At 34.7% G+C, this 15024-nt stretch overlaps 1 protein-coding gene across 4 annotated transcripts in view; it reads left to right on the top strand.

Annotated features, from left to right (window-relative positions):
• The first annotated feature begins 579 nt into the window (after positions 1–579).
• Positions 580–15024, top strand: part of LOC123547026 (cytosolic phospholipase A2-like) — a 66156-nt gene continuing 51711 nt past the window's right edge. Inside the window, exon 1 of one of the 4 annotated variants that reach the window (XM_053524580.1) lies at positions 580–855. The gene's annotated coding sequence lies outside the window, so the exon portion shown is untranslated. The remainder of the gene's footprint in view (positions 856–15024) is intronic. The other 3 variants (XM_053524576.1, XM_053524578.1, XM_053524579.1) reach the window with 3 other exon arrangements.

The following is a 15024-nucleotide window of genomic DNA, read 5'->3' as shown; positions in this document are numbered from 1 at the left end:
TCAGTTTATGTTAAATGTACTTAAAGAATAAGTTTATGTAACTATTAAAATCCATTTATATACACAAATGTAGGGAATTTCTGTATGGCAAGTTTAAGAAATTAAGAAATTCATTACAGATGTATTTATCAAGACAGTATCATTATTACAAGAAATAATATGAATTGGAACTTTTTATTACCGAATTTATTTGTCATTGAATGCGTTCCTTTGCCTTATTATGTTTTGATATAAACATGTTTCATTAAAAATACTTGTAATAAACCGCGATTTATAAAAGCTATTGTGTGTTTAATTGTTGGTTGGATATATAATTTATGGAGAATAGGAAAGAAATAAAACGTTTTTTGAGGCTTCTGACATACAACTAAATTTAAGGACATTGGGACGCTAAGTGCGACTTAATTGTGCAGTTTTTGTCTTATCCTACATGCGTAACTAAATTGTATGCATGCATGTCATGCAGATATCGGGTTTCTAAATGCATGCTTTGTATTTGAAAGGTTATATTGCAAATATATTTGTTCAATACACATGAGAAGAAACCGCAATACATTCAATGGAACGTTGTCCTTTACGCGCAACTGCCTTCAAATTGCACCGAAGTCACATTGCGACTCAAGGTATGTGGAAATGGTGGACTCTGTAAAGTTCCGCCTTCAGGATCAATAAATTTGGCAAAGTTAGAATGCAATAATTGCAATAGACTTTTCGTCTAAGGAGACACACCTGTACTGCAAACATTTATTATTAAAAGTATTTGAAAAAAAGTTTACTAACAATATTGTGAATGGTCTTGACTAATGTCAAATGTTTGACAGAAATTGTTTTGTGGCTTGGATAGAAAAATTAACAGTAAGTAAACATTCACTTTTTTGTTTCAAACTGTAACCTAAACTCTCTGAGTGTGACTTTCGGAATATCAAAATTAAATTAGAAATTACACACAAAAACAATGCCATCTTTCTAGAGTAACTGCTGTAATGATAAGTCAGTTGTCTGTTGCACGGCAGAAAAGTTAATGTGTAATGAATTAGAAATAAGAAAGAAATGGTTGTGTTGGCTGTCATTTAAAGAGACTCTACTGTATTTTGTTCATATCTCCTATCAGATTATATTAGCCCGTCACATGTTGTGATCAGTCATGTTATATTATTTTAGTATAACTTTTGTTCATATGCGTAAGTGTTGCACAGTTAAGGTGATACAATGTACATTGTTGTATACGACATCATAATTCATTACACTTGCTAGCATTTTCGCTGTTATGCTAGGCAATGTCATAATTTCCTTATCTGAAATAAATTATGGCTTTTAAATGTTGAAAAACTGAATAAAACTAAGTCCATATAACACGGGGGAGGAAGTGTCACACGAAGGATATGGGTTCTTCTGATAACCTGTCATGTTTTCTTCTGATAACTGTTACGGAGTTCCTGGAAAACGTTACGGAGTTCGTCTGATTTCTGAATGACGTGCCAAGGAATCGTAGAAAAAAATGGTAATTATTTATCTTTAAATAGAGAGAATGGGGTGTAAAACTAAAGTTTGATGATCAAGATTGCCTGATGTCTTGTGCTTTGCGTCAGAAAAAACTGTTTAGTCTAATAATCAGCCCCACTACTTTGAAAAGAAGACATTTTGAGTAAAATATCGAAATCGTTTGCTCATTCATACATATTATTCTTCTTATTCACGTTCTTCATCCGCAGCACATGCAATAGAATAATTTTAGTGCAAAGTTGCAAACATATACCACTTTCTAACAATTTTAGGCCCGATTTTTCAAATGTTACGGAATTCCGGTGATAACTCTGAAGATGTCGCAGAGATCTTATGATAACTTTTATTACTGCCAGGGTGTTTCTTGAGCTATGTTAAGATACTTTTTAGCTTATTTTATTATTTAAAAAGGGTGTTAATGATGTTCTAACGTAATATATTTATCCAAGGCACAGTATTGTGGTTATATAATGTACGGTATGTGTGTTTTTGAGTTCCAATGATAAGTTTTTAGTGTTATATTTGTTATTCTGACTAGATGTTACTTTTAAAGGGACTGTGTACGCTAATAATGATGATCTGGCTAACTATGGTTAATTTCTTAAATACAAATTGCACATAAATGATGTACATTGTTAAACAGTTACAGAAATATACTCTTATTTTCATTTCTAACACGATCCGCAGCAGTTGCTATATAAACATATAGCGAAATCGCCTGACATGAATCTACGATAAAATATAGCTGTTCCATTCCACCCTACGATTGTAACATGATTATGAGATTCTATTCTGCTTCCGTTATATGCCGACTAAATACTCGCCTTTTTCAGTGCTAAGCAGTAGTAATAAAATGTACATCAAATTTTCTGAAACAAACAATTTCTAACTGATGAATTTATTTGTTTATATTTTTACCGTAAGAAAATGTTTCAGCCCGGTAAGTTTCAACCTCAACATCAGTGCATCTATCTGGTCGTGTACGTAGTTTACAATTTCTGCGCTGTAAGCACCACGAATGTAAACTAGATTCTACTTTGACATTACTAAAATAAAATTATAATTCATGTTCCAATCTTCCAGACTCAAGTGTTTACGTGTTTATATGCCGCAATGTTCTAGCGTGTATGTTTCAGTGCCATCATGTAGTGACGTGTACTATTTTAAGAAACTGCATATATATAAGGTTTGAATAAAGTATTTACATCTGATTTCTATATCTGACCTTAGATATTATTGAAAATGGCATTTACACAACTTAATACTTTAATTAAAATTTAATGAATATCGGAAAATTCCGTTTTATGCAACGCTTTCCATTCGTGTGAGGTTTTTGTAATAGCATATGGCCAGCCGAATGACATATTGAGCTAAAATGTAGTGCTGTAAAATGCGCAGAATTTGCGTGGTTAGAATCGAAATAATAAATATGTTCCAATAATTTTATCAGTTAATAAAATATGGGCAGTCGTTTGGATGCGAATATTAAATCACTCGTGCTACGCACTCGTGATTTAATTATTACGCATCCGAACTCCTGCCCATATTTTATTAACTGATAAAATATAGGGACATATTTATTATTTCTTAATAAATTGGCTTGGAAATTACATTGTGGATTCTATTGTAAGAAAGTGCAGAATCCTCTTAATTTATAACTCTAAAATGCCATTCTATTCATCTTATAGCATTTAGATAGCACTTTAAAATTCACATTATTCACTTATTATGATATTCTATATGACAAATAGTATATGCACGTATGAGGATGACAACCCCCTATTTGGTACGCAGTATTCAGCACATCGAAAATTATATGCATTCTGTAAGATGTAATGACAATACTGCAGTATTAACGCCAGTCACATTACGAACATGTCGGTTATCTGCCTCAAATCTGTGGTAAATATGCTATAGCATCCATCATATGACTCATGTCAACTGATTACACATGAAGCGGTAGCTCGCTCTCTGTGTTGTGTAGTGTCGCATTGTGTCTGTACTTTTTCAGTGTCCACTATATGAAGGATTTAAAAAATTATGATGGTAAATTTATAATTATCATGGTAAATCATACTATATAGCATTATTTTTTATCATGAATCCGATCAACCACTTCAGAAACAGACAGCCTCTGCAAATGCAGCAAATAGATGTACCCTAAATTAAAGATAACGGATTTGATTTCAATTCAGTGATCAATCAAAACGGAAACCAATAAATCGTTGTTCACGAACATTAGCACATCCATTGATAGAACGAAAAAATACAATTTACTGCATTTATTATCTATTCGTATTTTACTATATATGTCATTATACTGCATATAGTTTTAAACTTTACAAAAGACTCATACCGTACATTATATAACCACAATACTGTGCCTTGGATAAATATATTACGTTAGAACATCGTTAACACCCTTTTTAAATAATAAAATTAGCTAAAAAGTATCTTAACATAGCTCAAGAAACACCCTGGCAGTAATAAAAGTTATCATAAGAACTCTGTGACATCTTCAGAGTTATCACCGGAATTCCGTAACATTTGAAAAATCGGGCCTAAAATTGTTAGAAAGTGGTATATGTTTGCAACTTTGCACTAAAATTATTCTATTGCATGTGCTGCGGATGAAGAACGTGAATAAGAAGAATAACATGTATGAATGAGCAAACGATTTCGATATTTTACTCAAAATGTCTTCTTTTCAAAGTAGTGGGGCTGATTATTAGACTAAACAGTTTTTTCTGACGCATAGCACATGACATCAGACAACCTTGATCATCAAACTTTAGTTTTACACCCCATTCTCTCTATTTAAAGATAAATAATTACCATTTTTTTCTACGATTCCTTGGCACGTCATTCAGAAATCAGACGAACTCCGTAACGTTTTCCAGGAACTCCGTAACAGTTATCAGAAGAAAACATGACAGGTTATCAGAAGAACTCCATCCTTCGTGTGACACTTCCTTCCCCGTGTATAAGTAGTCCCAGTTTTTGTCGAGCTCGCTTGCGGAAGCGAAGACATAGTTGTCCAAATGGCCGTTCGGTGTATGTGCGTGCGTTGTGTATGCGTGCGTGCGTCCGTCCTTCCGGATTTTTTGTCCGGACCATAACTTTGACATGCATGGAGCAATCTTGATTATTTATTTGGCATGAATGTTAACCCCAGTGAGACGGAGTCATACGCAAACCCAAGGTTCATATCTTAAAGGTCAAGGTCACAGTTGGAGGTCAAAAGTCATGTCAGATCTTGTCAGGCGTATAACTTTGACATGCATGGAACAATCCTGTATATATTTGGCATGAATGTTAACCTCAGCGAGACAGAGTGTCGTGCGCAAACCCCGGGTTCCTATCTCAAAGTTGGAGGTCAAATGTTATGACAGAAAATATCCGGCCCATGCCTTTGACATGTATTGAGAAATCTTGTTTTTATTTGGCATGAATGTTTAACTCAATGAGACGGAGTGTAATGTGCAAACCTCAGGTTCCTATCTCAAAGGTCACGGTCACAGTTAGGGGTGAAAAAGCGGGCTCGACATGTTGCCCGTGGGCATCTAGTATTGTGCCAGTCACTCGCTGAAAACATTTGATGAGTTATTACACTTTCTCGATAGCTTTGCAAACAGGTCACATTGCAATCAATATTGAATGAACTGTTTACTATATGTAGTTTTGGTTTGTTCACCCTCGCATTGCTATGCATGTTTTAGTATATATTGGTCTTATAACTATGAACTGTACATGTTTAATTTATATCAAGAAATTACTGTTTTGTTCTGTACAAACATCAAACTGCCCCTTTAAAATTGAAGACCGCAAATCAGTTCGAGTAATTAGAATTATCACATCCTTTAACAGACTGTAATCCGTTAATAAATTAACCATGTCCGGTATCAGACTGTAGACCGTAAGTTAATACTCTTCTCCTATCTTAGAACTAACGTTATTGTCAGTAACGATTGGAGACTATGTTTACTGTTGTAGCACAGTAGAAATGCTCAAAAATATAGACGGATTTACAACGTTATTAGTTGCCATGATGTTTTACCGGATGTTTTGATTTTAATGTGTATGCGCTCTTTACGTGTGGCAAAAAGTCTGCTTAACAATAAGTAAAATAGAGAAAAGTAGAAACTTCACAGGTCGCTCAACACGACAAAAACGAAAATGTTGCATGCTCGGTTTGATTGAGCCTGTTCATGGACGGTAGTGGACATTTACACAAGCTAAAAGTACAAAAAGCAATTTAGAGACATCCGCAGATGTATTCAAACGCCGGTGAACATGGAACCTTCGATGATACACGTGCTGAGGCGTGTAATTCCATGAAAAGCGGCGTTTGGTCCCCAGATAAAGTAAAGGGTTTGTCCCAAACGAGAAACAATGGGCAGAATTAAACAAACTGGAATTTAGGAAGGGGATCTGAGGTTATGGAGCCCGCGTATCACAGGAACTGTCAAAAGACAAAATTAAAAAGCAGGCACCATATCCAAGGGGTGATTATACAATACCCAGGGCTATGAAAGCGGGAGTATTGGAACCACCCCGGCCGAAATGGTCATGTTGAGAAACTAAACAGTACCAATAACACGACATAAAAGTCGTGCTGAACGATCTGAGAAGATCGAAATATAACAGCTCTCATTGAATGTACGGAGAGACTTTTTACGGGCGCCACACGGCACAAACAACGCTGCTGTGATAATAAAATAGAGAAAAGTGGAAACTTCACAGGTAGAAACGAAAATGTTGCATGCTCGGTTTGATTGAGCCTTTTCATGGACGGTAGTGGAAATGCATGCTACCTTCCATGCCCTCTAGCCCCGGGTTTAGCAGAACTCAACATTTACACATGCTAAAAGTACAAAAAGCAATAAACCTACATAAAATCATCATTATATTACAAATTGTTGGCCACAATAAAGAAGATTTTGATCACAAAGTTTCCTGTTCAGAATATGCCTTGATTAAAAATAGAGATGTTATGTCTTATTTTCCTCAGTAAAGAACAAGCATTCCCAGGTCTAGATCCACTCACAAAACAAATATAAAACTTGTTTTTGTACATTTGACAAGTGTCATATTTTCTTTCATTAAGGTTTATTTCTTTAAAAACTCCAAGCTGTTGTATGTTTTTTTCCGACTTGACTGACGTCTATTATATATTCTAGGGGACGCGGCTCTTTGTCACAGCAGTTGCTGTTTTAAGAAATACACGGGAAATTATTATGTAACTATTATGCAACTGACATGATAAAACATAGGTCACCTTGGTGATCAAGACCATAACATGGGACTTGTTATTCCGAGGATGTCACCTAATTAGACCGAATCAGCATATAAGATGTCTTTGATGTGACTTATTTTAATGCCCTTCGGTCATCAATGCCATAATTAGTACGCACTTGGTTTAATATATCACGAATCGGAGCTGTTTTGTGAATAAAAAATAAACATATCACACGATATCTAAACTTTTTAATAAAATCTGTTAGAATATCCGTTGGAACTTTGACGGACATTTCCTTTTAAAATATAGATATAAAATTCTAATTTCGTAAATTCTTGATCAAATGAAGGACTTAAATTACAATTGGAATTTATTCACGTAAGAAAAATACCTAATATACCTCTAATATTTATATTTTGGATCATTATCATATTCTTAATATAATGAAAAATATACTGTGCACAGAAATCATCAACCTTCCATTCATAGAATAATTATAATAAACTTGAATTCCGAAAAAAAAATCATGGTCTGACAACAGATAAAGAATGCGAGTGTAGAACACCCGTCCCCGCTACCCGCTTCCTCTCTTTTAAAGACCGCATTAGTTGAAGTATCTCATTTTGAGCAAGGCACTTGTGGATGTGCAAAATTTAACATGTATTTTCCTTTGTCCTGCAGTGGAAATTTATTATAATACAGACTCATATTGATCGGATAGATTGAAATATGATATAAAATTTAACGTAGCTTATATTGTGCGGTTATGTTTTTGCCCTACGTAGAGTGCGCATGCGCGAAACTTAACTTCCGTTGCTAAGGATCGCGCCAAGTATAACTCCCCCTATAGCGATTCCATTCACACCCACAGATACTTGGGGTTTAGACCAGCTACGACCCTTCCCTGGGTCTAAAATTTGGCCAAAATAACAAATTAATCAAAGTCAATTCTTTTTTTAAATCATAGAAATACCCACTTATCTCTTATCTTTAAAGAGCAGGAAACAGTGATTTAATTATAACCCGCAAAACGAAGTTTGGGTTGTGGGGGAGTATATAGGAGTGAGCTTGGCGGTCGGTCGGTCGGTCCGTTGGTTTTTGTGGTTTCCGGATGATAACTCGTGAAAGGCTTCTACCGATTTAAATAATTTTTCGTACTCAGGTGTAACATTAGAAAATACAGGTCAAATTCGAATTTGGGGTCAATAGGTCAAAGGTCAAGGTCACAATGACCCTGAACAGTTGAACGGTTTCCGGATGATAACTTGAGAACGCTTGGGCCCATGATCATACATTTTGGTACACAGGTGTAACATCATGAAATACATGTCAAGTTCGACTTTGATGTCCTTAGGTCAAAGGTCCAGGTCACAGTGACTCAGAAAAGTTAAATGGTTTCTAAACGACAACTTGAAAATGCTTGGGCCTAGGATCATATGTTTTAGTACACAGATGTAACATCATGAAATACAGGTAAAGTTTTACTTTGAGGTCAGTAGGTCAAAGGTCGAGGTCACAGTGACTCGTAACAGTTAAACGGTTTCCAGAGGATAACTTGAGAGCGCTTGGGTCTAGGATCATCAATTTGTGTACACTGGTGTAACATGCTAAAATACAGGTCAAGTTTGACATTGAGGCTAGTAGGTCAAAGGTCAAGGTCAAAATAACACGAAACAGTTAAACGGTTTCCGGATGATAACTTAAGAACGCTTGGGTCTAGGATTATGAAAATTGATCGTTAGGTTGGTTATGATCAGCAGATGACCTCTAATGATTTTGAGGTCAGTAGATCACAGTTCAAGGTCACAGCGACCCGGAACATTTAAACGGTTTTCGGATAATAACTTCAGAACGCTTGGGACTAGAATCACGAAACCTAATAGGGAGGTTGGTCATGACCAGCAGACCTGTAGTGATTTAGAGTTCCAAAGGTCAATGGTCAGAGTGACCCTGAACATTTAAACATTTGCAGAACAGTAACTTGAGAACGCTTGGCCCGATGATCACGAAACTTCATAGAGAGGTTGATCATGACCAGCAGATGACCGCTATTGATTTTGAGGTCAGTAGGTCAAAGGTCAAGCAAGTTCTGCTTTGACACTGGCCTAGTTCTGTGACAAGGCCATATTGTGGGGGTATAAGTCGTTACTCCTGTGACAACTCTAGTTATAAAAGTTATCGATTTCAGCTGTCAGGACCGGCATTTGAAAAATAAACTGCAGACCCTTCAACTAGTACAAAAGATTTTGGGTGCATATTTTAATAACTAAACGGACCGTTTGTTTAGTCTGTTTACATTTGCACAATTCCTATGGAAAATTGAAATTTGCATTTACAACTTAACTGATAAAATGCAAACAAAGTTTATAAATTTATCTTAAACTGAAAATGAATGGAAAAATCCAGATGGGCAAACATCCTAATTAATTAATGTCATTCCAAAGGAAAGTCCATCTTGGAAAGACAATGTCTCAAAAGATAATTAGGATAGGATGTTAAAAATGCTAGGCTGATATACTGTACCTATGGCCAGTTATTTAAAAGCTTATTTATTTTTTAAGGCTTTTCGTGGCAAATTAAAATTGATGGCTATAACAATGTCATTTTGAATTGGATAATGCATACATATTCAGAAAGAATATTTGACAGAATCTCAAAAAGTGTGCGTTTTAAAGTGTTTCAGTTTATTTAAGCTGTAAAACAATTATTTAGTCTGTAAAATATGTAAAATGAATCTTAAGGTATTGGACCCCTAATAGTAATGTTTAAAAATGATATTTGCTAGGTATATTCTTTAAGTTGACAGTGTTTTGCATTGTGTTGGACATTTTAAACAACTTTTAACGTGCCGTTTTTTTTTTAATTTTGTATAATTTATTGTGTTTCCTCCAGCTCAAGTAGAGCCAAATTGCAAAGTGATGGCCACTGTCAAAAACGTTTGCAGAGAATTCATTATACCATTAACTTTAATGAAAGAAACACCAAACTGTTGGTAAATAATAATAAAACACAAAATAAAACTGTCAATATCTTTTTTTTTCTAGGGTGCCTCAAGTAAACGGATTTAATGAGACAGAATTCTAACTCCAACATTGAAAAAATATGGTAGAGTCCTGTGGGACTGTTTTGAATTTTGCTCACTTTATTCAACAATAATCTTGGGGTAGAAGTAAAACCTACCTACATTTCTTCCACAATAAGTAATCTAAAGAGTAAAGGCAAAATAGAGAACTTTTACCGCCTATAACTCAGCACTTTTAAAGACGTCTAACTCTGCCCCTTCTTTCTCAGGGGTAAATTCACTTTGAACAGCAAGAAACACTACTGGATGTATATGCCATTAAAAGGGCCATGAAATTGGCCTTAATGTTTTCAAACGTTTTTAACAGAGTTTTAACAGGTCACCATTAAAATTCACCCATTACTTCTTACTATGTAATGGGATTTTCATGACCATAGTTTTAATACCATACATTAAAAAGCCATGAAATAAGTATATTAAAACCCTGGTAAAATATACCTTGTTAAAATGACTTTGATGGTCATGGAAAGCTGCTTAAAATAAACTATTAAAATAAGTTAACAGGTCCCTTAAAACTCCATGAAAAATTTTAATTGGCATGAAATTAATGTGCCAATAAAAAAGTACCCCTTAATACCACATTAATTAGTAAGAACTAATGGGGCCATTAATTGTTTTAATACTCTGTTAATGGCCGTGAATTATTAAAAAAATGATTAATGGTCTCATTAAATATGTCAGATTCAATTTTAATGGGTTCGTAATATTTCAATGGTATATCAAATTAAGGGCCATGAAAATTTGCCATCAGAATTAGACATCTTAAGATAATCAACTTCATATTTATATTTGCCGTATTGATTTAAACTACGTTTTACTACACAAGTAATAGTATCTATACATATGTACTGTTTTGTAAAATGCTAGAAGAATATTTGTTTCTTATTTTTTCTCTCATTATTTTGTAATGTAATCACATGTAAAAGACTCGTACAAACATTTGTCTTATTGTATCCTTATTCTGTCATATGTTCATATGAAATGAGAAAATAAATGGATATTGTATTGTATTGTGTTGTACTGAGAAGGGTTTACAGGTACCGGTTTAACAGATCAGATAGATTTAACTATTCAACATTATAATAATGACAAACATTCTTACCAAGTTTTTACTGGTACAGACATTAGGCATCAGGTGTATTCAAAACGCAACTGTTGATGACAATGTCAGCGCACAATGGGCAATCACAATTTAGCTCTACTTCAGTACTTTGTGCTCAGGTGCATGCACTTAAACAGCTAAGAGCAAATGTTTGATGGAGTACATCACAAGTAGCTTCCCCTCTCCCTCCCCAATGAAGCGTACCACACTCTTTAATTCATTGGAAGGAAGAAGCGATTGATCTGCCCATGCCAAAATGAATTTAAATCAGACTGTACATCTTCACAATAATGTGTACTGTTCACTTCTCTATAAACCTTAGTTTCTACTCAAGGATTGAAAAAATTGAAAATCTAAACTGGTCTGAGCACATTTTATAATGTAATTTCCTTACCCCACCCATTTTCTTATACAAATGCTGATTATTTGGACAGGAAAAATAAAACAGAAAAGTGGCATGCATCAATATGTATTTACCCTTACCAAAATAATGTAAATTGGTGTTATCAAATAAATCAATACGTTTTCATCCGACTTTCATTGAAATAAATCCGATTTTTTGTAGGAACACAGTTTGGCAAGCATTTGAAAAAACAAATGGCGTAACTGCATCAAAGGGAAATAACTTTAATGCAACTAAATATAACATCATGATATATAATAGACGATGTGTGCGTAGTATGCATTTATTGTGATTAAAGTCCATTTCAGAACAATATGGGACTGGAATTATAAGCATTCAATGGGAGTGCAAGTAAAAAAAAAAGATATACGAATCACTTTTTACAGAATGTAGGATTTAATGGGCATCACACTGCTGTTAAGGGCCATTAAGTTTACTTTTTAATGAAATCGTACAGAACCTGAACATTTAAAGGGCATATAATCAAATTTAAGGGCCATGAATAATCCTGTTCAATTCAAAATATACAGAATTTCACTACTTTTTCAAAGCCATTAACTTTTTTAGCTACCAAACTAAAGTTTTAATGGCATGATTCAAGGTCGAAAATGGGTGTTTGATTGGTGTTTTAACATGTAACCCAATAATATTGTGAAACCTGTTAAATAAAGTGATGCAAGAATTAATGGGGTTAATTAAAGGTATTTTCCTATTTTAATGGGTATTTTACAGGGTTTTAAACCATGTTTAATGGTATGTGCATCCAGTAGTGAAATTGCTTATGAAATGAAAAAGTTCCACTTTTGTACAATAAATCAATAATAAGTCTTGAAAAAAAGTAAAACCTTACTAGGAAAAAAGAAAAATAAGGGGAAATATTTTGGTCCCAGTGGGGCTTGAACCTATGCCCCCTGAAAAACTTTAGTCAAAGTTGGTTTATTGTAGGGATTGAATACTCTTCAAAAAGGAGCTACTCTATTACGGGTCTAATACCTTAAAAGCTAGGTATCTATTAAAGAATCTTTGGGAAGAACAATCATGAATTGAGCAATGCACAAAACATCATATTTAGATAATAGGGAATGACGGTAAACATTCTATCTCTCCAATAGCTTTGTCATAGTAGTGACTGTGAGATAGCAGACATTGGTTGGAACTGGTAGAGGACTTGGATATTTTAAATGTTATTAAGGACAGCTGTGAAAATGGACAAAATCATTCAATAGTAATTAAATCAACATTTGAATTTACAATGTATCGCTAAGATGTATACATATTAAAGTACATACCGTAGCAAGAACTTACATGATAGCAAACTCTTGGATTAGGCTCGGAGCAAGTTTTGTCAGCAAATATTTACACCTATTAGACGGTTTTATATTTCAATGTTTTATCAGATAAGGTAGTAGTTACTGCGCCTATGTACGTCCACAATGATGGTGTTGTTCTAGTGTTTACTTTGAACTTCAATTTTTCGACGTAGTTGTCTAAGCCAACTTTTTACTTACTTAAAGAACCAATAAAAGTTGTTCAATGACCTAAAAGTATGTATATTTTTAAAGCATAACCGTTTACTTTTTACCGCGAATTTGCGCTTAATCTGGATAGATGCATGACCGTTCCCATTTCGTCTAATTTCCGATACCTGAGGTAGGATTTTAAACCCAGCCGTCTACACGGAATCAGAAAAATCGATTCATAATTTGATCAATTCTTATGTAAACAACGCGGGTGAGAAACTGTTCTTTATCCATACAGCAATCAAACATTTTTATGACGAAAGTTATTGAAGGATATTTATTTACGTAGGTACCTATGGATATTTCTCTTTTGTCATATTATTTTGTAGCAGAGCTAGTGACGTAGTTTTTGCGCATGCGTATATGTGTCAAGAAGGATGGCGTGTAATTGCAACATAGTGGTGCCAAAGTATAATTTTATTGAGAGAATCAATATATGTTATCATAAAGTGTTGGTATGTAATATGTTCGTTTATTTGATTTATGTATTTTCCATTTATAAAAGTAATTAAATATCTGAAACATTTTGATTGGTTGTTGAACGGTCACGTGGAATTGGATTCTGCGCATGCTCCAGTAGGGTGTCTACTGGAAAAGTCGCCATTTTATTTATCCCTTGTTTTTTTGTGAAAGTGAAAGGAGATGGAAAACGTTGTTTGAAATGGAGTAGGTACGTATATATATATATGGAACTGTTATGTTTTATGATGTTGTTGATATCTTGAAGGTAGGGTTTTTGTAAGGCTTGATGTTTATATAACGATAGGACATAGCCGTGGACATGTGCATTAGTCGAACTAATCCGACGTATATCAGTTTGTTTTATATTGTGACGGTCAAACTGTGGCTGCAGAAGTCAGAAATTAAAAAGCAGCCGCTCAGCGACAGTAAGCTTGTCTACATGTGCATGTGTTTATGGCAGGGAATTTTTACATCTTTATGAATGTTAATAAAAGAAATGTTGTGGCAGTTATGTGTTATTAAATAGGCAGTGGCTAGGTAGCCGCTACCTAGACCTTTAGTCTACGTAGCCGGTTCCGGCTACCTAGACTAAAGGTCTAGGTAGCCGGCTCTATATATACATATCGTATATGAACATGTAAGTAAAGTTTATGGCAGGGAATTTTTACATCTTTATGAATGTTAATAAAAGAAATGTTGTGGCAGTTATGTGTTTTTAAATAGGCAGTGGCTAGGTAGCCGCTACCTAGACCTTTAGTCTACGTAGCCGGTTCCGGCTACCTAGACTAAAGGTCTAGGTAGCCGGCTCTATATATACATATCGTATATGAACATGTAAGTAAAGTTAGCTGGCTTTAATAAACTGTATCTATAAAAGATTATTTATAAGGATCATTATATTAGTTAAATAAATTACATTTCTTGTGATTTATTATTTGTGTTTTACCTGTTTATTTTGCCGCATTTACGCGCTCATATCACATCGGCGGACATTTTGTTATGTTAAAACGTACTCGATACATATTCAAGATACAGTGATTCATTCTTAAAAGAAAACAGAACAAACAGTTAAAAAAAGGCAAAACAAAGAGCAGTGCGTAAATACGGCGAAATAAACAGGTAAATCACAAATAGTAAATAATAAGTCACAAAAATGTAATTTATTTAACTAATAAAGTGATCCTTTATAACAAAGTTTATCAAAGCCGGCTACCTTGACTTACGTGTTCATTTATGATATGTATATATATAGAGCCGGCTACCTAGACCTTTAGTCTAGGTAGCCGGAACCGGCTACGTAGACCTTTGGTCTAGGTAGCCGGAACCGGCTACCTAGCCACTGCCTTAATTTATATGCACTGCAGGCAAAGTAATTTTTGAGTTGGGTAAAGTTGAGCGTATTTAGCTGAAATTAACCATCTCCACTTATTTGAGAAATCTGTATTGTTTCACCCAACGTGATCTTAGATTCTAATATGCAATCGGTAGAGTTTGTACTAGCTCGGTTCTAATCATTCACTTACTGCTGCCGCCATTTAGAATTCAGCCAAGCGCATATTTGATTGACTACACTCCCCATTACAGGAGGAGCATGTTCTTGGCTTGTGGCCTCAACACTAGTGTTGCACGACTCGCGTTTAATTAGTGGTAGTGTTAAAATTCCTCTCGCCTCTACCCGAATCGAACGCACCCCTGGTTTGTTGCCAACACAGA

The sequence above is a fragment of the Mercenaria mercenaria genome, chromosome 15, assembly GCF_021730395.1.
Source record: "Mercenaria mercenaria strain notata chromosome 15, MADL_Memer_1, whole genome shotgun sequence".
In the NCBI taxonomy this organism is placed as follows: domain Eukaryota; kingdom Metazoa; phylum Mollusca; class Bivalvia; order Venerida; family Veneridae; genus Mercenaria; species Mercenaria mercenaria.
Note: the sequence above shows the minus strand (reverse complement) of the source record. Positions and strands in the feature narration are given on the sequence as shown.